Genomic DNA, 26,269 nt, shown 5'->3' with positions numbered 1-26,269 from the left:
TTATAGAAATCTAATATTTAATTTCCTAAAATAACTTTAGGTTAACCGAAAAGAACAATCAAATCACAAGGAAAAATAAAACAAAAGAACACAACTTCGAAAAAATATATTCAAAATACTAGAACGTAAGCCTCTTGTATTTGGTATTATTTCCATAAATAACTAGTATGATGCGGAAAAGGAAAAACTACTAGTTATACCTTCTAGAAAGACCTCTTGATCTTCTACCGTATTCCTCTTCTAACCTCGGACGTTGTGTGGGCAACGATCTTCCGAGATGAGAAACCACCAACCACCTTCTTCTCCTCCAAGCTAGGTTCGGCCACAATAAGGAAGCTTCACCAAGGAAGAAAATCAAAACACCAACCAAGCTCCAAGAGATGCTAGCTTTCTCTCCTTCTTCTTCTTCTTCTCCAAGCAGTATCCGGCCACCACGAGAGCTCCAAGGGGAGAGAAAGGTTCGGCCACCACAAGAGGAAGAGAGGGAGAGGATGATGATGGCCGGCCACACCAAGGAACAAAAGAGGGAGAGAAATAATAGAGGTTCACCTCATGAAGGCACCCTCACCCCTTCTTTTATATTCCTTGGTCTAGGCAAATTAGGAAATTTAATTACAATAAAATTTCCTTAATTTCCTTGACATGATTTAATTGAGAAAAATAAAATAAAATTTCTCAAATTAAACTATATTGGTCGACCACCACATGGAGAAATAAATTAGACAAGTTTTAATCAACAAATTAAAACTTCTTAATTTGTTTCCGAAAATTTTAAAATAAAAAATTTCTCTTCAAAAATCTCTTCATGGTTGATAAAAAGAAATTTCCATAATTTTAATTTTACAACATGTGAATAATTTTTAAAGAGAAAATAAAATATCTCACCAATCTACAATTAAGGAAAGAGATCTAATCTCTTTCTTTAATCTTTTGTAGATCTTTTACAAGAGAGATATTTTAATTTTAATTCTCTTTAATAAATTATGTCTTCCACATAATAAAAATTAAAATTAAAATTCTTTTTAATTTAATATGGCCGGCCCCTCTAGCTTGGGTTCAAGCTAGGGCCGGCCACCCCAATTCATGCTTAGGCCGGCCCTACCTTGGTTCCCAAGCTAGCTTGGTCGGCCCCCTTTAGGTGGGTATAGGTGGGTATAGTACTCTATAAATAAGAGGCTACGATAGGGACCGAGAGGAGGAATTCGTTTTGGTCTCCCGATAAAATTAAGCATCCCGTGTTCACCCCGAACACACAACTTAATTTTATCAATAATAATTAATTCCACTAGAGAACTATTATTGAACTACCGCGCCAATCCCAAATTACATTTTTGGGCTCCTTCTTATTATGAGTGTGTTAGTCTCCCTGTCTTTAAGATATCGAATGTCCACTAATTAAGTGAGTTACTGACAACTCATTTAATTAATATCTTAGTCCAAGAGTAGTACCACTCAACCTTATCATCATGTCGGACTAAGTCCACCTGCAGGGTTTAACATGACAATCCTTATGAGCTCCTCTTGAGGACATTATCAACCTAGTATCTCTAGGACACAGTTTCCTTCTATAATCAACAACACACACTATAAGTGATACCATTTCCCAATTTATCGGGCTTATTGATTCATCGAACTAAATCTCACCCATTGATAAATTAAAGAAATAAATTTCAAATATATGTGCTTATTATTATATTAGGATTAAGAGCACACACTTCCATAATAACTGAGGTCTTTGTTCCTTTATAAAGTCAGTATAAAAGAAACGACCTCAAATGGTTCTACTCAATACACTCTAAGTGTACTAGTGTAATTATACAGTCAAGATAAACTGATACCTAATTACACTACGACCTTCTAATGATTTGTTCCTTTCATTTTGGTCGTGAGCTACTGTTTATAGTTTATAAGGTACTGATAACATTATCTTTTGCATGTGACATCACATGCTATGTTATCTACAATATAAATTAATTGAACAACTACAAACAAATGTAGATAATTTGACCAAATGTGATTCTTTATTCAAAACAAATGTTTACAAAAGCTTAGGCTTTCAGTATACACTCCAACAATCTCCCACTTATACTAATGACTAAGCTGCCATATCTTCTACCATACATCTGATTCCCATTCCCTCCACATGCCGATCGAAAGCTTTCGCCGGAAGGGCCTTAGTGAAAGGATCTGCCCGGTTATCTGCTGATGCAATCTTGGCGATGACAACTTCTCCTCGCTTCACGATATCTCGTATCAGGTGGTACTTGCGCTCTATATGCTTACTTTCCTTATGAGCTCGTGGTTCCTTTGTGTTTGCAACTGCACCGCTATTATCACAATAAATTGTGATGATTTTGAGCAAACCAGGAATCACATCTAAGTCCATTAGAAAGTTCCTGAGCCATACTGCTTCTTTATCTGCTTCAAAAGCTGCTACATACTCAGCTTCCATGGTTGAATCCGAAACGCATTTCTGCTTAACACTCCTCCATGAAATGGCTCCACCTCCTAAAGTAAACACATAGCCTGATGTAGACTTACTGTTGTCCCTATCTGATTGGAATCTGAATCCGTGTAATCCACAGGGAGCAAATCATCTGCTTGATAAACTAGCATATAATCTCTAGTCCTTCTCATGTACTTTAATATATGCTTTACCGCAGTCCAATGTCCTTGTCCAGGGTTACTCTGATATCTGCTAACCATGCCCACGGCAAAATAGATATCAGGTCTCGTACATAGCATTGCATACATTAAGCTTCCTACAACCGAAGCATAAGGAACTGCTTTCATGTCCTCTATCTCCTTTGATATCTTCGGAGGCATCTCTTTAGATAGAGCTACTTCATGCCTAAAAGGTAAGAAACCTTTCTTGGAATCCTGCATGCTAAAACGAGCAAGGATTGTATCTATATATGAAGCTTGGGACAAACACAACATTCTTTTCTTACGATCCCTTATTACTTTGATCCCAAGAATGTGTGCACAATCTCCTAAGTCCTTCATATCAAATTGTTTGGATAACCATACCCTTACGTCTGATAATACCTTGACATTGTTGCCAATTAACAAAATATCATCTACGTATAGTACAAGAAATACCACCATGTTTCCGTTACACTTCTTGTATACAAAACACTCATCCGGACACTGAATAAATCCATATGACTGGATTACTTCATTAAACTGGATGTTCCAAGACCTTGAAGCTTGCTTCAGTCCATAAATGGACCGATTGAGCTTGCATACTAGATGCTCTTTGCCTTTTTCAATGTATCCTTCTGGTTGCTTCATATGGATGTTTTCTTCAAGACTTCCATTAAGGAAAGCTGTCTTGACATCCATTTGCCAAATCTCATAATCCATATGAGCAGCAATGGATAAGAGTATCCGGACAGACTTAAGCATGGCTACCGGTGAAAAGGTCTCCTCATAAACGATTCCCTCTTTCTGAGTGTATCCTTTCACAACAAGCCTAACTTTGAAGGTTTCTACCTTCCCGTCTGTCCCTCTTTTCCTTTTGTAGATCCACTTGCATCCAACGACTTTTACACCATCAGGTGGTTCTACAAGCTCCCAGACCTTATTAGAGTACATAGACTCTATTTCAGAATTCATTGCCTTTTGCCAAGATGCTGCATCTATATCTTGGAGTGCTTCGTCATATGTTCGTGGATCAGGTTCATGTTTACCCGGGATCAAGTCCGAAGACTCTCCCAAAAACATGAATCTTTCAGGCTGCCTTACAACCCTCCCACTACGACGAGGCACTGTCTGTGGTTGTGTATCATGTGTAACACGTGTTGCAGTCTCTTGTGGTACTTCATCTTGTACTATTGGTACTGAAGTAGACGTGTCCTCTCTAAGTTATTCTAAAACAACTTTGCTACTGGGCTTGTGATCCATTATATAGTCTTTTTCTAAAAACTGGGCATTGGTGCTAACAATGACCTTCTGGTCTTTAGGACTATAAAATAAACCTCCTTTCGTTCCTTTGGGATACCCTACAAACACGTGAACTTCTGTACGAGATTCTAACTTATCAGCATCTGGTTTCAGCACATGTGCTGGACTACCCCAAATCCGAATATGTCTTAGACTGGACTTTCGCCCATTCCACAATTCTGTGGGAGTAGAAGAAACTGATTTAGAAGGTACTAAGTTTAGAATGTACACTGCTGTTTCCAGAGCATATCCCCAAAATGAATTTGGTAATTCTGAATAACTCATCATCGATCTAACCATCTCCATAAGAGTCCTATTCCTTCGTTCTGTCACACCATTCTGTTGGGGTGTACCAGGTGCGGACAGTTGGGATTGAATCCCGACCTTTGATAAGTAATTCCTAAACTCTCCTAAGACGTATTCGCCACCACGATCAGATCGTAGTGTCTTGATACTTTTACCTAATCGTTTTTCCACATCAGCCTTGTACTCTTTGAACTTATCAAAGCACTCGGACTTGCGGCGCATTAGGTAAATATATCCGTATCTTGAATAATCATCTAAAAAAGAGACAAAATATTCAAAACCTCCTCTTGCCTGGACAGACATAGGACCACACAAATCAAAATGAACCAATTCTAACACTTCTTTGGCTCTATACCCCTTGGCCTTGAACGACCTCTTGGTCATTTTACCTTCCAAGCAAGATTCACAAGTTGGAAAATTTTCCAACTCTAATGAACTCAAAAGTCCATCAGCTATAAGCCTCTGAATCTTACTTAAGTTAATATGACCAAGCCTTAGATGCCAAAGATATGATTGGTTCATTTCCGAAGGTTCTTTTTTTTTATTAGAGTTAGAAGATGAGTTATAAATTTCCATGTTTTGCCTTGTGGAACGAATTGGATTTAAAGTATACAAATTGCCAACTAATGCACCAGAACAGATAATCACTTTATTTCTTTTAATAACTACATCGTTACTGAAAGAAACTGAATATCCATCTAAAAACAGTTTAGAAACTGAAATTAAATTCTTTCTAAAACTAGGTACATAAAGACAATTTCTTAAAACCAAATTTCTATTTCTACTAAAAGATAAGTAGACGTCTCCCACTGCAACAGCCGCCACCTTAGTAGTATTGCCCATGTAGACGGTAATCTCTCCTTCAGTTAGTCGTCGGGTTTCCTGGAACCCCTGCAGGGAATTGCAGACATGATCAGTGGCTCCCGTATCTACACACCAGGTGCTGGTAGATAACACCGCTAAACATGTTTCAACAACTAGAGCATGAGATATACCTTTGTTGTTTTGATTCCTACGAGGACAGTCCGCCTTCCAATGCCCTGACTGCTTGCAGATGAAGCACTTGCCCTTCGGCTTCTTCACTCCAGCTTTAAATCCTGTACTCTGAGTTTTATTCACTTTCTTTGCCGAGCCATCTTGTTTCTTCTTCTTCTTTCCTCTCGGTTTAGAAGTAGAACCATTTTCAGCATAGTGAATTTGAGAATTGTGACGAAATAATCCTTCTGCTGCTTGAAGTTCTGTCAGTAGTTCCGCTAATGAATAAATCCTCTTATTCATATTATAGTTCAGGCGGAACTGCTCAAAACTTCTAGGTAGCATTTGGAGGATCATATCGATCTGGGTTTCCCCATCAATTTCTCCTCCAAGGATCTGTATCTCGTTCAGATAAGCCATCATCTTTAGGATATGATCCCTCACAGGAGTACCCTCTTGCATGGTGGTTGTCATTATCTTTCTCATGGCTTCTTTCCTAGAAGCCCTATCCTGATGACCAAAGAGTTCCTTGAGATTGTTCATAATATCATAGGCTGTTGGTAAATCTTGATGTTGATGTTGCAATACATTTGACATTGAAGCTAAAATGTAACACCGCGCCATCTCATCTGCTTTTACCCATTTCCTACGATATTCAATCTCCTCTTGGGTAGATTCACCAGTAGGTGCTTCAGGGCACGACTCAGTCAGTACAAATTTATAGCTTTCAGCAGTAAGAACAATGTCCAGGTTCCTTTTCCAATCTATGTAATTAGGTCCAGTAAGTCTATTCTGTTGAAGTATGATGGACAGTGGGTTGAAAGTCATCCTAAGAATCACAAATAACTTTTGGTCAGAACTCTAAATTTAGAATAATATTGATTCCTCAAACAATATTATTTTAAATTAATCAACACCTCAAAACACCGTGAATTTTGTATGCCACGTTAGTGTGGACGTATACAAATTCAACATTTGTAAAAGGAGGATTTTAACCCATTAATTTTATTATCTTGTCAACCTAACTTTTTGACAAATAAAATTAATAGTTGGTATCATTTGGTCACACAAATAATAGCAGTGACTCCGATGGGGAGGATACTATTAGATGTGTCTAAGTGTATACCATTACTTGACACTAAGTCCATTAATAAGATTATGCCCCTTCCGTTGGGGAAGATCACACGCTCTTAATTAACTTCCTATAGTCATCCAAAAATGGAAGTCTGTTCTAGTGATCTGCAGACAAGCTCATCCGTTATGGAGGAAGGCACTCAGAGCCAACGCGCAAGCTTGTTTGCATCACTTACAAACCAGTAATGGAGACCATGGGATTTACTTAAAAATCCCTCTCCCACTTAGTTATTTATAAATGAGGAATTTTAACTATTCTAGCCTACTAAACTTGTAAACTAACATGCACACACAGCATAATATAAAAGCAATAAATAGAAAATCTAATTTTCAACTATTATGGCTTTTATCTCTAGTTGTCCTCCGTGTGTTGTCATCCCAAGCTGCTGCCATATTTGGCCACCGCCACCGGGTCTAGATGTCGCCTCTATCTTGCTCCTAGTTCCGCTGCGCCTTTGGTCCTTAGAAGGTTCCACGCTTTGCAAGATTCGATCCGCGACATAAATAGAATTTTACATTTTTGATCCTATATTCCATAAAAGGAATGCACATGTATCTAGATCAAAAATAAAATCCTAATAAAACTAAATACAGCTCCTGCTGTATTTTAATACAATCATGCACACATATATAAATGCCCTTGACATGTCCAAGGGTCCAATCACACACATAATAATTAAAAGCCATAATAGTTGGATCCTGCATCCACAAAGTTAGCACATCCTACTATTAACCTGCCTAAATTATGTATGACATGTGCATAATTAACCTAATACCAAATACACAGAGGCAAAACCCTAGCTCTGATACCAATTGTTGGTTGCTACTCGGAAAGCCTAGAGGTTCCACTATACAAAAATTTTATACAAAGGTCTGAACCTTTTCCTAGCTACCATGTGTTCTTTTAAATTAAATTTTGGATCACCTGCAGAACTTAACACGTTTGATCCAAAACTTAATCTATTTGTTCTTTTAGGTTTTGACTTGGATCTCTTGCGGAACTTAACACGTTCGACCCAAATCACCTTAAGTTATTAATTCCATTAAATATTAATTTCCATAATCGGTTCCCAGTACTGACGTGGCGAGCCACATGGCCTTCTTGGATATGGGAGCAACCACCACCGACTAGACAAAACCTTTTATAGAAATCTAATATTTAATTTCCTAAAATAACTTTAGGTTAACCGAAAAGAACAATCAAATCACAAGGAAAATTAAAACAAAAGAACACAACTTCGAAAAAACATATTCGAAATACTAGAACGTAAGCCTCTTGTATTTGGTATTATTTCCATAAATAACTAGTATGATGCGGAAAATGAAAAACTACTAGTTATACCTTCTAGAAAGACCTCTTGATCTTCTACCGTATTCCTCTTCTAACCTCGGACGTTGTGTGGGCAACGATCTTCTGAGATGAGAAACCACCAACCACCTTCTTCTCCTCCAAGCTAGGTTCGGCCACAATAAGGAAGCTTCACCAAGGAAGAAAATCAAAACACCAACCAAGCTCCAAGAGATGCTAGCTTTCTCTCCTCCTTCTTCTTCTTCTCCAAGTAGTATCCGGCCACCACGAGAGCTCCAAGGGGAGAGAAAGGTTTGGCCACCACAAGAGGAAGAGAGGGAGAGGATGATGATGGCCGGCCACACCAAGGAACAAAAGAGGGAGAGAAATAATAGAGGTTCACCTCATGAAGGCACCCCCACCCCTTCTTTTATATTCCTTGGTCTAGGCAAATTAGGAAATTTAAATACAATAAAATTTCCTTAATTTCCTTGACATGATTTAATTGAGAAAAATAAAATAAAATTTCCCAAATTAAACTATATTGGTCGGCCACCACATGGAGAAATAAATTAGACAAGTTTTAATCAACAAATTAAAACTTCCTAATTTGTTTACGGAAATTTTAAAATTAAAAATTTCTTTTCAAAAATCTCTTCATGGTTGATAAAAAGAAATTTCCATAATTTTAATTTTACAACATGTGAATAATTTTTAAAGAGAAAATAAAATATCTCACCAATCTACAAATACGGAAAGAGATCTAATCTCTTTCTTTAATCTTTTGTAGATCTTTTACAAGAGAGATATTTTAATTTTAATTCTCTTTAATAAATTATATCTTCCACATAATAAAAATTAAAATTAAAATTCTTTTTAATTTAATATGGCCTGCCCCTCTAGCTTGGGTTCAAGCTAGGGTCGGCCACCCCAATTCATGCTTAGGCCGGCCCTAGCTTGGTTCCCAAGCTAGCTTGGCCGACCCCCTTTAGGTGGGTATAGAAGGTGGGTATAGAAGGTGGGTATAGTACTCTATAAATAAGAGGCTACAATAGGGACCGAGAGGAGGAATTAGTTTTGGTCTCCCGATAAAATTAAGCATCCCGTGTTCACCCCGAACACACAACTTAATTTTATAAATAATAATTCATTACACTAGAGAACTATTATTGAACTACCGCACCAATCCCAAATTACATTTTTGGGCTCCTTCTTATTATGAGTGTGTTAGTCTCCCTGTCTTTAAGATATCGAATGTCCACTAATTAAGTGAGTTACTGACAACTCATTTAATTAATATCTTAGTCCAAGAGTAGTACCACTCAACCTTATCATCATGTCGGACTAAGTCCACCTGCAGGGTTTAACATGACAATCCTTATGAGCTCCTCTTGAGAACATTATCAACCTAGTATCTCTAGGACACAGTTTCCTTCTATAATCAACAACACACACTATAAGTGATACCATTTCCCAATTTATCGGGCTTATTGATTCATCGAACTAAATCTCACCCATTGATAAATTAAAGAAATAAATATCAAATATATGTGCTTATTATTATATTAGGATTAAGAGCACACACTTCCATAATAACTGAGGTCTTTGTTCCTTTATAAAGTCAGTATAAAAGAAATGACCTCAAATGGTCCTACTCAATACACTCTAAGTGTACTAGTGTAATTATACAGTCAAGATAAACTGATACCTAATTACACTACTACCTTTTAATGATTTGTTCCTTTCCATTTTGGTCGTGAGCTACTGTTTATAATTTATAAGGTACTGATAACATTATCTTCTGCATGTGACATCACATGCTATGTTATCTACAATATAAATTAATTGAACAACTACAAAAAAAAATGTAGATAATTTGACCCAATGTGATTCTTTATTCAAAACAAATGTTTACAAAAGCTTAGGCTTTCAGTATACACTCCAATAAATTAGTGCTTAACCAATAGTCCCTATGGATCAATATTTTTATTATTTGATGTGCACTTATTGTTTCACATCAATAGTTCCTCTAGAGATCATATTAATTTTCCCATAAATAGGATATGGTTCTTGAGTAGTAGTCGCTATTCTAGGAGGTAGGCTTATACAAAATTTGGAATGATAGAGGCAGGAGGCTGAGAAACGGGAGGGTTCTGTCTTGGGGGGTGGAGGAGTGTTAGAGTGTATACTAAAAGCCTAGCTCTTTGTAAACATTTATTTTTGAAATAAAGAATCACATTGGTCAAATGTCTACATTTATATGCTAAGTGTAGTTGTTCAATTAATTTATATTATAGATAACATGGTGTGTGGTGTCACACACAGAAGATCATGTTATCAATTCTTTATAAATTATAAACAGTAGCTCACGACTAATATGAAAAGGAATAAACCATTGGAATAGTCATAGTGTAATTTGGTATTAGTTTATCTTAACTATAAAATTACACTAGTACACTCAGAGTGTATTGAGCTAGACCATTTAAGGTAAGTTCTTTTTATACTGACTGCATAAAAGAACAAGACCTTTGTTATTATGGAAGTGTGTGCTCCTAATCCTGATATAATAACAAGCACATATATCTAATATTTATTTCTTTGACTTATCAAAGGGTGCGATTTAGTTCGATAAATCAATAGGCCCGATAAGTTGGGAAATGATATTATTTATAGTGTGTGTTGTTGATTATAGAAGGAAATTATGTCCTAGTAATCTAGGTTGATGATATCCCCAAGAGAAGCTCATAAGAATTGTCATGTAAACTCTGCAGGTGGACTTAGTTCGACATGATGATAAGGTTGAGTGGTGCTATTCTTGGAGCTAGATATTAATTAAGTGAGTTGTCAGTAACTCATTTAATTAGTGGACATTCTATATCTTAAACACATGGAGACTAACACACTCACGATAAGAAGGAGCCCAAGATGTAATTTGGGATTGGTGCGGTAGTTCAATAATAATTCTTTAGTGGTATGAATTATTATTGATGAAATTAAATTGGGTGTTCGGGGTGAACATGGGAAGCTTAATTTCATCGGGAGACCAAAACCAATTCCTCCTCTCGGTTCCTATCATAGTCTCTTATTTATAAAGTATTATACTCACCCATATCCACCTTCTTACCCACCTTAAGGTGGCCGGCCAAGCCTAGCTTGGAGCCCAAGCTAGGGTCGGCCAAACCAAGGTGAGTTGGTTTCATTAAGTGGTCGGCTCTAGCTTGAACCCAAGCTTGGTGTGGCTGGCCACATTAAAATAAAAGGATTTTATTTTTTAAAATCTTTTCTTATGTAGAAACCATGGTTTTAAAAGAGAGTTTAAAATTTAAAATCTTTCCTTTTATAGTTTTCTACAAAAGGTCAAGTGAAAGGTTTGATATCTTTCCTTATTTGTAGTTAAAAGGAAGATTTTAATTTTTGATAAAATTTTCCTTTTTTGTAATCATCCTCATGATTTAAAAGAGAATTTTAAAATTAAATCTTTCCTTTTATAGTTTCTACAAAAGATTAAGAAAAGATTTGATATCTTTCCTTATTTGTATATTAGAAGGAAGATTTTAATTTTAGAAAAAACTTTGCTTTTTGTAAATCATCCACATGTTTTAATAGAGAGATTTTAATTTATAAAAGTTTCCTTTTATGACCAACCATGAAGGGAATTTTCAAAAGAGAAATTTTTATTTTAAAATTTCCGGAAATAAATTAGGAAGTTTTAATTTTGTGTTTAAAACTTTCCTTCTTTGGAGGGATTAAGGTGGTCGGCCATATATAGTTTGAAAGGAAAATTTTATTAAACTCTCCTTTCATTGGCAAAGAGAATAAGGAAGTTTTAATAAAACTTTCATTATTTGCCAAGACCAAGGAATATAAAAGAGAGGGTAGAGGTGTCTCACCTCATAACAAGGTATCTTCTTTGGTTCCTCTCTTCCTTGGTGGGTGGTCGGCCCCTCTCTGTAGGAGGATCGGTGGCCGGCTTAAAGGGGAGTTGGATAGACGGCGCTCCCAAATACTCGCTTCTTTCTACAATGTTAGTGCGCAAGCGGAAATACAAACAAACAAGTAGAAAGACTAAAACTAAGAAAGGAAACACAAACCGCTAACACGTTCGTTTACATGGTTCGGAGATAACTTGCTCCTACTCCATGGTTGTCCGTAAGGTGGACGATCCCTCAATCCGTTAGTGGATTAGTCCCCGGAAACTCCGGCTAGCACAATCCTCCTTGTCGGTGGAGAAACCTCACCACAACTCGGTCAAAAACACTTGGATTGCTAGAGCACTAGATGACTACTAATTAGCCTTTAACCAAGTCTAATTTCGTCAACTTTTCCCGGCAATCCCAAGATCTATTATATAGAGCTTGAGAAATCAGCAAGGTTGATTTTACCATTACCAGTCGACTGGTCCTTGCACCAGTCGACTGGTGCCAGCCCAACGATACTCCAACGACTCTCTATCAATCGACTGGTCCTTGCACCAGTCGACTGGTGCCTAGCCATTCGAGCACAGAAGCTCTCTGTGCTCACCGCCAGTCGACTGGTCCTAGTACCAGTCGACTGGTACAACCCTAAACCTAGGGTTTCCCATCTTGAGTACATTTCTCTCGCACTCGGACCCTCACGACTCACTTAACTCTTCTTCGCAGCTTTGACCTCTTGCCTTCAAGCCTACTTCCTTTGGCTCTCGTCCCTCAGATGCATCCAAGCCCACGGCTCGTCCACAATGCCATCCTTCGTGTATGTCTCGAAGTCGCTTCCCTCGGCCCTTGTCCTTGCTGCCTTGTCCATGGTCCCTCGGATGCTCTATCCTTCACCGGACCCGAAGTCATCAAGCTGAATCACATGTGTATCCTGCAAACCTGCACACTCACATACACATATCAAATAACGAGGGTAATCCTAACTTAAATTCTTTGCCCAAATACTAAAACACATGGTCGCACGGACCATTGGGATTGCTCCAACAATCTCCCCCTTTTTGGTGTTTGGCAATATGTTTAAGTTATGGAAAACAAATAGCAAATAAACATGCTAAAAATAATGGACTTACGATGCCAAGGCTATACACTTGGACTTACACCACTGAATGGACTTATATTTCCAAGGCTACACACTTGGACTTACACTGCCGAATGGACTTACGTTGCCAAGGCTACACACTTAGACTTACACTGCCGAATGGACTTACGTTGCCAAGGCTACACACTTAGACTTACACTGCCGAATGGACTTACGTTGCCAAGGCTACACACTTGGACATACACTGCCGAAACAAAATACTACATGCATTGAAACCTATCACAAGGCTCCCCCTACACCTAAGTTCCCCAATGAACTAGGATTTTACCACAGGGATATTTAAGAACCAATCACAAGGCTCCCCCTACGCAAAGGCACTTAAGGATTTCCTAACTAAATCTTACTTCTCCCCCTTTGCCTAACATCCAAAAGGTTCTCCAATAATATCCCAATTGTTGAAAACTTGTTATCCAAACTGACCCTAAACTCATGTATTTATCCCCCATGGATCCCACACATCTAAATGAGTTGACATGGTCAAGAACAGCGCTGAAAAACACTATTAGGCTGGTATCAGTCGACTGCCCCAAGTACCAGTCGACTGCCCCCTTCGACACAACCTTATAGAAGCATACTGTGGTCAAAAAATACTATTACCAGTCGACTGGTATCTGCACCAGTCGACTGATACCCTATTTCTGTAAAAATTAGTCTTTTCAGGTCAACTTCAAAAATGCACCAGAAATTCCATAGACCTCCAAAAATTTTCAAATTTTGTGGAGAGGTCTACTGTACCCTTGTCTACTTGGGAAAAATACATTACAAAATGTATCTAGCACCAATCCCAAGATTGACACAAAATCAAAAACTAGTTAAATGGTTCAATTGAACCTTGACCTAAAGTCCTAGTTTTGGCTTCCTCTTGATGTATTTGCCCATACTAACCCACAATGCATCCCTAGCATTGGTATATATGGCATCTGTACATCCAAACCCAATTTTCATGCATTATGACCCCAATGTCATATTTCCTTACATGAAACACAACCCAATTGTGCCAATTCCCTGAGGTTGAGACTCAAATCCGTCTCCAAACCTTTTGGCACATTTCATGACTCATCTAGAATCCCAAGTAGTACCCACTTGAGATCCATTGGCCATGGGTCCCAAATTGACTCTTTGAGCTCTCCCTAGAGCTCTTAACGTTAGTCACCTCCCTAGGTGACTCATCCACAATCGCTAGGCCACATCGGTGCACCTCCGGTGACACTTGGCCTACAAACCTAACCTTCTTAACCTTGGACACCTTGTCCTTGGTTAATTTAACCTTACCTTTAAATGACTTTCTCTTTCCATTTATTGGCTTCTCCTTGCTATAGTCATATGCAACCCTAGCATAAGACTTTTCCTTAGCATTGGAGACACTAGATCGGTATCCTAGACCCGATCTATCATTGTTGGGTCTTTGACTACCCAACATCATACCTAAACCCTTAGATCCAACATTGAATCTTTCTAGGGTTTTCTCCAACCTATCAAGTTTTGCCTTCAAAACTTGATTTTCCCTTTCTAGGTTCCTAAACCTAGAGTCAACATGTCCACCATGGACATTCCTAGACCTACCCATTTTTCTAGGCATATGTCTTTCCTTCTTGGGATTAATGCCTTGGGTCTCCTTGGGTCTACCATTTCTAGAATTATCATGAATTGGTCTCCTAGGGTTATGATCTATAATTACCCTACTCCTATCATGATATTTAAATCCAAAGTTATGCATGGGTAAATAATAGCAATTATTCCTAGCATGCATGGAGGAATTTAAATTTGACTTCGAATTTAAATTAGGGTTTACCTTACCCTTTACCTTTGGAGCTCCCCCTTGACATGAGCCTCCATTCTTCCTCTACTTCTTCTCCTCCTTCTTCAAATGCGCCAACTTTTTTATTTCTTTCTTCCTTGGGCATTTGGTGTGGTAGTGACCCCGCTCACCACACATGAAGCACACTATGTGCTTTTTCTCCTTCTTCTTCCTACAACTCAAATTAGATTCAAAATGAATTGAATTGAGTTTAGGAGATACCTCTTTCTTACCCAATGGGCATCTACTATTGTAGTGTCCCTTCTCATTACACCCGAAGCACACAATGTGATCTTTTGATTTTACTTCGGTGGAGTTGCTCACTAGGTTGATTTCCAAGACTTCTTCTTCTTCTTCACTTGTCTTGGATTCTTCTTCAACCTTTGAGGATGTATCCTCATCCACACTAGTGGATGACATTTCTTTATCCTTCTCCTCTTCGGAAGTTGAGTGCTCGTCACCTTCCGGTTGCTCCTCCTCATCTTGAGTCATTAAGCCCATCTCCTTGGGCTCTTCTTCTTCTTGTGTAGGCATAGGTTCTTCCCATTAAACCTTCTTTATCTTGTTCTACAAATTGTGGGTGTTCTTGTATTTACCTACATGGCTCATCATGTCATTAATTAGGAAAAATATCAATTAATATAGATATTACCTTGTTGTTTTCCTTTGACCGTGAGGTTTGCTCCTCCGTCCAATGTCGTAGTCGGAGCTTCTTCCCTTTCTTGTCCTTCGGGACTTCGAACAGCTTTTTGACCACCATCATGGTGTCCCAATCCGTGTCGAAGAAGACCTCCATCTTCATCATCCAATATGTGATGCCCCCAAGGCTTCCTCCTTCAAACTTTGGAGGTTCAATCAAGTCGGTCATCTTCTTGTAGTTGCTCTTCTCGGCGGTTAGTTCCATGAAGTGCAAACATCGCTCTATTACCACTTGTAGGAGGATCAGTGGCCGACTTGAAGGGGGGTTAGATAGACGGTGCTCCCAAATACTCGCTTCTTTCTACAATGTTAGTGCGCAAGCGGAAATACAAACAAACAAGTAGAAAGACTAAAACTAAGAAAGGAAACGTAAACCGCTAACACGTTCATTTACGTGGTTCAGAGATAACTTGCTCCTACTCCACGGTTGTCCGTAAGGTGGATAATTCCTCAATCCATCGGTGGATTAGTCCCCGGAAACTCCGGCTAGCACAATCCTCCTTGTCGGTGGAGAAACCTCACCACAACTCGATCAAGAACACTTGGATTGATAGAGCACTAGATGACTACTAATTAGGCTTTAACCAAGTCTAATTTCGTCAACTTTGCCCGGCAATCCCAAGCTCTATTATATAGAGTTTGAGAAATCAGCAAGGTTGATTTTACCATTACCAGTCGACTGGTCCTTGCACCAGTCGACTGGTGCCAGCCCAACGACACTCCAATGACTCTCTACCAGTCGACTGGTCCTTGCACCAGTCGACTGGTGCCTAGCCGTTCGAGCACAGAAGCTCTCTGTTCTCACCACCAATTGACTGGTCCTAGTACCAGTCGACTGGTACAACCCTAAACCTAGGGTTTCCCATCCCGAGTACATTTCTCTCGCATTCGGACCCTCACGACTCACTTGACTCTTCTTCGCAGCTTTGACCTCTTGCCCTCAAGCCTACTTCCTTTGGCTCTCGTCCCTCGGATGCATCCAAGCCTGCGGCTTGTCCACAATGTCATCCTTCGCGTATGCCTCGAAGTCGCTTCCCTCAGCCCTTGTCCTTGCTGCCTTGTCCACGGTCCCTCGGATGTTCCATCCTTCACCGGATCCGAAGCCATCAAGATGAATCACATGTGTATCCTGCAAACCTGCATACTCACATACACATATCAAATAATGAGGGTAATCCTAACTTAAACACTTTGCCCAAACACCAAAACACATGGTCGCACGGACCATTGAGATTGCTCCAACACTCTCTTCCTCTCCCTCTCCTATTCTTCTTCCTTGGCCGACGACATCTTAATCTCAAGGAGCTTGGTTGGTGGCCGGATCTTGCTAAAGGAAGAAGGAGAGATAGGAGGTCTTGTTTCTTAGCATCCCTTGGAGCTTAGTGGTGGCCGAACCTTATCTTCTCTTGGAGTTCTTGTGGTGGCCGAAACTTGCTTGGAGAAGAAGGAAACTTGGGTGGTTCTCGTCTTGGTAGATCGTTACCCACACGACGTCCGAGATAAGAAGAGGAATATGATAGAAGATTAAGAGGTTGTTGCTTACAAAGAAAGGTATAACTAGTAATTCTATTCCTTATCATACTAGTTTTCTTTGTATAGATTTTGAAATACCAAACACAAGAGGCATATGATTCTAGGTTTCAAATTTGTGATTCGAGTTTGTGTTCTTTTTTTTTTATCTTGTGATTCGATTGTTCCTTTTGGTTAAACCTAGGGTTACTATAAGGAAATTAAATATTAAATTTCGTTGAAAGGCTTTGTCTAGGAAGTGGTGGATGCTCCCATACCCAAGAAGGCCTAGTGCCTTGCCATGTTTAACCTGGAAGCCAATCTCTGAAATTAATATTTAATTAAATTTGTAACATGGGTGGATTTGGATCAATAATGTTAAGTATCGTTTGCGATCCAAGTCTAAACCTCTAAGAACAGATAAGTTAAATTTGGAATGGAATCAATAATGTTAAGTTCTGCTTGTGATTCCTAATTTAATTTCTAAAGAACACAATAGGTTGTTAGGAATGGTTCAGGACTTGTACAAAATTTTTGTACAGGGGAACCAATACGATATTTCGAGTATCAACCAACAGAGGAGGAGGTAGTATGTGTTGTTGGGGAGGAGAAATGATTAAGATATTCCTCATACAAGGGTAGGCTTCAATGATACGCTCTAGCTATTTCTCTAATCCTTAGCAATTGCGAGTGGTATGCTCATATTTTTTTATGAAAATCACTAAAGTTGTTGGAGGGTTGTCTTTGGGGCCCTTGTTGCGCCCTTTAGGTCGCCTCATTCATCACAAATATGCATAGCTCTTTCTTTAGAATGAAATAGAGCTAAAGCATAAAGATGTTACCTTGGAGGATCCTGTAACACCAGCCTAAGATGGGTCCAATGCTCTGATGGTCGCTCATTAATAGTTTCAGGGCCAGCCCCCTCTATTCTTGTTTAGCCCATTGTGCTTCTTCCACATTTATGTATTTTTTTGGCCCAAACCAAGAGTGCATTATATCAGCAGGAGGTTTTTCAATAGAGAATAAAAGAAATCTCCCTCTTAGAGCCCTTATGTGAAAGCTCCGGTTAATATTTCAAGAATCGTTGAAGGAATATCACGAGCCATACGAGTATATCGTTGAATATATTATCTTAGAGTCTCTTGAAACCTTTGTTTGAGGTTAAATAAACTAAAGGGAGTTGGAACATACCTCTTAGAACTAGAGAAATGTCATAGAAATAGAGTGGCGAACTCATCAAAGTAAGAGATAAATCCTGATTTTAATGTACTAAACCATTACTGTGCTAGCCTGACTAAGGTAGTCAACAGAACATAACACTTGACCCCTTTAGTGTATTGATAGAATACGATCATATTTTTGAAACAACATAGATGATCATCTGGATCTAAAGAATTATTATATTCTGCCACATGAGAGGTACGAAAATGATGAGATAAATCTTCTCGTAAGATCTCCTCAGAAAAGAGGATCTGTTGAGTAATCATTCTCATGGAGGAGGAAATATGAACAACATCTTCCTTCAGCAAATTATTGGTAGGATAAGGCATTATGGGTGATGGAACAATAGGTGCATCGATGATCAGCTTCTTATCGGGTCGATATTAGAAGTAATCCCTCTAGAACTATAAGAGAAAGGATAGGTTACTGGCAACTTTTCAACAGGTGGTACTTCCCTTCCTTTTGATTGGTAGAGATCCACATCTGGTCGTCGAACTTCTTCTAAGATTGTTGTCACTAATTGGGAGATCCTCTTACATAGTTTAGAACCTCGACTGCCTTCATAGGGGTTAGGTAGAGAAGGTTGAGAAGGTCTCCCATTGTTGCCTTGTCAGATCGAGTCATAGTAGCTTTTTGTAGGAATTTCTCACAGATGACGTCAATTTGATGGCTCCTTTTTCTACCCACTTGGGCTCCTCCTTCTCTGCAAGTCTTCCTTTATCATGGGGAAGAATGGATTTGAGACAGTAACACAGGTTAAAGTCAGGTTAGCCCCTCCAGCACGGCCCCATCGGCACGGCCCCTCCGACACTCAAGTCAATAATCGATCGAAAAAGAGAAAGAGAGAAAATAGTAAAGGAAGAAGAAGGACTTGAAGGAGTTGCCTCTACAGGTTAGAAGAAGAAGACCCTCGTGTCTAGGAGTTAACATCTGAGGTGTTTATATAGACATTAGAAAAGGAATATCCATGTCCTACCTCTTAGCACCTTTCCGCTTCTTCCCACCTAAGTTAATGAAAACGCAGTCCCGATGATTCGTTATCGTGCACTCAATCCGTGATTACCATATAAGATGAAGGGATTTTTGAGGAAACCATCTCTAACAACCAATGTTCATCCACCATTCACTAGTTGCCACATATTCTGAAGAAGAAATTACAAGAACCGTCTCTGACATCCGTCCATTCAACTATCACTATGTGTTGAGAGTCGAAAGCCTGATAATGAAGCACTTGCTTAACCATACTGTTCTGTGGATCCTTGTGTTATTTCCCTAAGGGTTCTTCAGCCTAACTAATCCAACAATATTAATTGTGATCCTTCATAAGGTTGTTATGCGGAGCACAAAGTTATTGCTTAGCGATTCTTTGTAAGGTTACTTTGTGGAATACAAAGTTATTGCCTACCGCATCTTTTGTGAAGTTTCTCTGTGGAATGTAGAGTTATTGTTCAGTGCATCTCTCATGAAGTTGCTCTATGGAACTCAAAGTTATTCCTCGATGAACCTCTTATGAAGTTGCTCTGCTAACTCCAAGTAATATTGCTCCACCAACTTGAAGGATATTGTCTGGTTGTGCTCATAAGATTACTCTGCTAACTCTAAATGATATTGTCTGACAACCCATAATATTGCTTTGTGGACTTCAAATGATATTGTACGGGAGTCCTTCATAATATTACTTTACAGACTCTAAATGATATTGTCTGACAATCCTTTATAATATTGCTCTATAGGCTCCACGTGATATTGCCCAACTATTTTCATCCATCCTCTTAGAAGGAAATTCAGCCATATTGCTCAGGAGAATCCCTTACACCCTTCGGGATAAATCCGGTTACCATCAATACTCACTCAGTTTAGGACATGGTCCATGTATCAATCCTTACTAGGATAACTACGTCACACCTAGCCCAAATAATAGTTCCTTGTTCTATGGATTTAAATTACTCAAACACGTGTCCAAGAAGACCATCCTCTTGATGACATATTTTGCTTTAGCCAAAAACTCATGTGTAATAATCCTGACAATCGACCTTAGGGTATATGTCTCCTTTATCAAAGGAGTGATGAATCCTCTGTGGATTATTCAAATACCATCATACCATCAGGAATATTAACTTGTACCCAATCATCCAAGACTTACATCTCCTAAGAGATATTTGCTAACATGTCAAAGTATAAGTCTTCATGACCAAGATGACTTAAATATCTCAATTTTAAGGAAAGTTGTATTTGAGCTGCAATAAGATCTTCAATAACATATATAGAACCACATGAAATATCTTAACAGGTCACATCCAATGAACTAGTTATCCTTAACTAATATCCATATGTTAATTCTCAACATCTCAATATTTCCAACTAGTGAGAATCAACTGCTTGATTAAATTAAGGAGCATAACATATGCTAATCTAACAGAATCGATGATGTCAAGTCTCATCAATTTATCGACTAAGGAAGATTTCAATATGTATATAATTATACATGATGAGATACCCGCTGTTCGCTCTCCGCAAGTGTACGGAAATGTCGCAAGTAATATAAAAGATTATCATATCCACAGGGACTGGAATAAGCACTAGAAATGTTTCAACACGAATTAGCCAAACAACTAATCAATTGGTTTCCAAAAGCTAAATGTAACTAATGAAAAGTAAACATAGAAATGAAAGATCAACAGACAAGATTATGGGCTTTGATAAAGGAATGTTCTAGGAGTTTTGGTTTCTTTGTAAGATTCCTCAATGTAAATGATCTACCAAATCCTATTTCTCAATTGTCCAACATTTATAGAAGGTTGTCGGTTCTCTCTTGCAATAGACAACCGGCTTAGGACTGAAATCTATACCTAAATGTGATCAATTACATATGAACTTATGTTGTCCTTACACGGCCATGTTCCTGTCACGAAGATCCCTCGGATTATCAACACAAAGATCATACTTCTCAACCCCATAAGATATAAAGATTAATCCCTAAATCTATCCTACCCTCTTGAATTATCCTATTTCCTCCCAAAAGCTCATCCCTCAAACGTCCTTACACGGGCTTGCACCTTACGCGTGCTTCCCTCGAAAAATCAAGTGAGAGATAATCTTTACAAGATCCACAAGACATTCAAACAATCAATCAAAAATGTGAATTAGGTCCAAATCACAACAATACATCCAAGATTGAATTGATACAAACAAGATAATATCATAGAAACAAGGAAATGGCAAATCCACAAGAATTTACATCAATTCATCATACAAATACTCTCTCCATCCTAAAACAAAGAGATCTACTCCATGAATCGAACAGAGAAATCCAAAAATACAAAGATTACAAGCATTTCTTGATCCCCCAATCCAAAAAGAGGAGAGAAAGAAAACTTATCTAAGATGAAGCTTGGTCTTCGGATCCAATCCACGCTCCCGGAGTCAATTCCGTTGAAGATCCTCCTTTAGATCGCCCAGAAATCCTCCCAAGATTGAGAGGAAACACCCAAATCTCGCTTTCCTCCCAAGAGGGAGAAGATCCCCCTTCAAATCTTGAAGAAGAGTTTAAATAGAGGTGAAGTTTGGGCGCCACACGGCCCCGTGGCACGACCGTGTGAGGTTCACACGACCCTGCCCACTCTCCTCTCTGCCAGCCTTGCACGGCCGTGTGTGAGACACGGTCGTGGCAAACATCCCCAATAGCCCCTTCCCACGGCCGTGTAGATCTACACGGCCTGAACTGTCTTAGCCTCTAGAAATCTGGCACGGCCGTGTGATGCACATGGCCTGCTTCCTTCCTTGCCACTGAGAACCTCACACGGCCATGTGAGACACACGGCCGAGGCTTCTCCTTGCTCTGGAAAACTCACATGGCCATATGGTGCACACGGCCTAGGCTCCTTCTCAATCTGGGTTATTCAGATCCTTGCACGGTCGTGTGAGGTTCACACGGCCATGACCTCTTCGTTTCCTGCTGCAGCCTTCTGGCCCGTGATCTCTACACAGCCTGGGCAACCCTCCAGAGCAGGGCAGTGTGTGGTTCAGGTAGGGCACCTTCTTCCCTTTGCTTTGCTCACAGATTTGGCTTCAAACACGAAATCTTCTCCAATTCGACTCTTGTGTACAGAAAATGCACAAAAACAGATCTCCGAACAAAGAAAGTAAATATGCTAAAAAGGAAAGCTGAAAGTACGAAAATGCATAGATCAAGCATGCTCAAAGTATGTGAATGTGTGTCAAAACATGTCAATAAATTTATACAATCTACGCACATCACACCCCCAGACTTAAACCTTTGCTTGTCCTCAAGCAAAATGTTGCAATCTATATTCATATGTTCTACAACACATTCATAAACCATAATGTACTTTCCTAACTCTATCAAAAAGTTTCACTAACAAGCATGATCATGAAAACAAAGTCAAGTATGGCTCAAGCATAAGTATCTTGTGCACAGTGCAAAGACAACTCAAAACTCTTCAAGTTTCAATCTATTTCCCAGTCAAGTCATCATCAAATTTGAATTCCTAATGTTTCCAGTGATGGACAAGTAACCAGTGATAGGCACTTACTTGCCAAACACTTGGTTCATATTTCTCAATCAACCCATGGTCTCAAAGGCGTGCTCAATCTCAAGAGAAGCTAAGCAGTCATTTCCCCAGTAACCCAACTCGGTCTCAAAGGGGTGACTTGCTAGATTCCACTCACGACAACTAGTTTTTATATCCCATATTCACTTTTTTCCTTTTTTTTTCAATTTTTTTTCCATAAGCATTTGCATTGTACAAATCTTATTTCACAAGTGTACTTTTAGCACAAATGTTGGGATATTTTGATTTTTCCAAATGAGCTTGCATGAGTTGAGCCTCATCCAGTAACCAAAATGAAGTTTGAAAAATCACCATGGAGACCAAGTACTAAACAAACAAGATGAATCATGACTATTTCAATGATATCAACCATTCAAGCATCAAGTCAAAGTGTAGTGAAAGTAAGATTCTTAAGGTCAAGCCAAGACTAAAACTTATCTCCAAAAGATACTTAGCTTATTTCATGCTACTCAAGATAGAGAAAAGAGGTACACTAGGCATACTACTAGCATCATTTACAACATCATGAATCTAGATAATGAACGTGCTAACATTTTATCTTGAAGACAAGAAAGCATATAAGTGAAGTTTGATGTTCTCAAGATGTATGCCACAAGATTTCAAAAGATAATCAAATGACTATCAAAACAAACACTCAAGCAAGACAATCAAAATTGAATGCAAAATAAAAGCTAGACATGCAGAAAATAAGCAAAAACTAAAAACTATAATGCAAAAAGAAATCAGGTTTGACACCCCCCTCAGACTCAAACTTTTCATCGTCCCGATGAAATCAATATGGTGGAGGCGGAGGTAGATCAGGAAATTCTGGCAGAATAAAAGGGAAGTAATCAATAAACCACCTTACTTCATTTCTAACAAACATATGATACTCGAACAGTTTGTCAACATCATCTTGGAAAAACCTCATATACCCCCGAAAATCTTCATTAAACTCAAAATGGGTCCTATAAGAATTCATAAATCGAGAAATCTTTTCACACAATTCCCTCTCACTTTTGAAACGATCTTGCAGTTTTTTAAATTGTACTTCTTCCATGGGTTTATTATTAGAAAGAAAATTTTCAGTCACATTTAGATCATTATGAATATTATCCAAAGCAGAGTGAAGTTCTTGAAAATTAAAGCTATGAACATCACGATTAACCAAAGGAACTCTTTTTGAAAATGAATTTGACAATGTTTTCGAATGTTGAATTGCTAATTTCAAACATCAATTTTCCCTAACATGAATGGTAGTGAGGTCATGATTGGGCAGTCTTAAAGGGAAACTATTCTTAATAAGAAGACTATATCCATGTTCTTCACGTCTTATCATTTTTATTGCTAAACATGAGTTTAAGTCTTATCTACAAGAATTGTCAATCATTTCCAATTCATTTAAATCACACCCTAACACCAAAGCAATCTGGGTTAATAATCCACCCAAAATAATAGGTGTGGTAGAGTCAGATTTTCCAAGTTTTACTAAATGTTTAAGAAAGAAATAACCTGAATTAATATCAACATTCTCAACTATTGCCCATAAACAGTACAAATCTACAAGTCTTACTAATCCCTCTTTGTCTTCTCTCCCAAATATGGTATTCTTCATGACTAGATAAGCATATCTAAAAATCGGGTTAATAATGTGAAGAGCTCTAGAATTATGAGGGTTAAAATGTGATTGTTCAGAAATGTGTTGCCAAAAATGTGAATTTTCAAACATAAGTAAAATTGTACACACATATGTAAAATCATTCTGGGGCAACTCATAACAAGTATTAAAATCACTCAACGTCCATTCATAATCCTCATTAAACAGTCGAAAACTTAGTTTACCCCCACCTTGAACATTATCAACCATTATGGAACTCAAAAATTCAAAAAATGATTCTAGGATAGGTAGGATATCTTATTGTCATTAAACCACCCTAGCATATTCTCTCAAATAACCAATTTAAATCATCCTTAAACCCTAATGTTACCAAAGTTTCATCATCCATAAATTTGGTACTTACAAGGGGGCATTTACATAAAGAAGAATACCTCAAACGTTGTTCCTCACTAGAGAAGACAATACCAAAATCATTAGAAATACCTTTAAAACAAGAGTTTTTCTCCTTTGTTGCAACCATCTTCTCCTTCCCTTTCCTTGTAGAAGAGGATTCCTCCATCACATTTTCCATGGTGGAAGAGATTCGAGCCTTCAAAAGGAGAATGAGAGGAAGAAATTAGAAATGGTGGCTAAAATCCTAGAGATAAGAAAAATGAGAGAGAAGGAAGAAGAGGGATGGAGGTGTGCGGCCGTGTGCCGCCCACACCCCGTGCCCTAACTCCCTTTAAGGGTGTGGACTAGGTCATGTATCATTACACGGCCTAATTCCTCTTTCTCTACACGGCCGTGTCCAAGACACGGCCATACCCATCTCCTTCTCGGCTTCCCTAGCATGGCCATGTCCGGAACACAGCCTTAATATCCTTCTTTTCTGAAATCAGTACACGGTCATGTCAGATGACACAGCCAGTGCAAGCTTTTGCACTAGTTCCTTCACACGACCGTGTGGTAGACACGGCCGAGAAACTCTCCTCCTCTGGATTCTTCACACAGCCGTGTCGGAGACACGTTCGAAAAACTCTCCTCCTCTGGATTCTTCACACGGCCGTGTCATGTAGACACGGCCCAAGGATCTCCACTTTCTGCACTGTAAGCCTGGTCGTGTGCAGCACACGGCCATGCTCAGTATTGCTCCAATTGACACTTCTCCTCCATTCTAGTTCCTCCCACATTTCTATGCCCATGAAGAAATCATGGCCAGCTCATGGAAGTGAAATTTCAACCTGAAAACAAAACAAAAACCAAATAAAAGCACTACTAATGAAGAATTTGAAACCTAGAACAGGACTCAACTAAAAAGTCAATCCGGAGGACGAGGTTCAGAAACATACAACCTTTGTTTCTCTTCCAATTTCATATCGTGCACATATTCCTTCAACCGTTGCCCATTTACCTTAATCAATCCAAGATCTTTATTCCAAATATCTACTGCTCCAAAAGGATAAACCTTTTTAACCTCAAACGGACCCATCCACCTTGATTTAAGCTTTCTTGGAAAAAGCTTTAGCCTTGAATTAAATAATAAAACTATATTGCCTTCTTTAAAAAAATTTCGGAGAATGTGTTGATCATGCCACTTCTTTATTCTTTCCTTATAAGATCTAGCATGTTCATAAGCATCCAATCTCAATTCATCAAGCTCATTCAACTGAAGCTTCCTTTTCTCCCCTGCTTCCTTGAGATTCATGTTTAGATTCGTAATTGCCCAATAGGCTTTATGTTCTAATTCTACTGGAAGATGACAAGGTTTCCCATAAACTAATCGAAATGGAGTCATCCCAATAGGAGTCTTGTAGGCAGTATGATATGCCCATAAGGCATCATCTAGCTTCAATGACCAATCCTTTCGTGAAGTAGATACTGTTTTCTCTAGTATGGCTTTAATTTCACGGTTGGAGATCTCAGCTTGCCCATTAGTTTGTGGATGATATGGCGTTGCTACTTTGTGGCTCACTCCATATTTTCTGAGCAAATTCTCAAACTGTCTTTCTATAAAATGTGATCCCCCATCACTAATGACTGCCTTAGGCACGCCAAACCTCGGAAAAATTATGCTTTTAAATAATTTGATAACCATTCTCGTAGCTTCTACCCATTTGGACACATAATTCACTGCTACAAGGATAAACCTA

Source organism: Zingiber officinale, chromosome 6B, assembly GCF_018446385.1.
Source record: "Zingiber officinale cultivar Zhangliang chromosome 6B, Zo_v1.1, whole genome shotgun sequence".
Classification (NCBI taxonomy): Eukaryota; Viridiplantae; Streptophyta; class Magnoliopsida; order Zingiberales; family Zingiberaceae; genus Zingiber; species Zingiber officinale.
Note: the sequence above shows the minus strand (reverse complement) of the source record.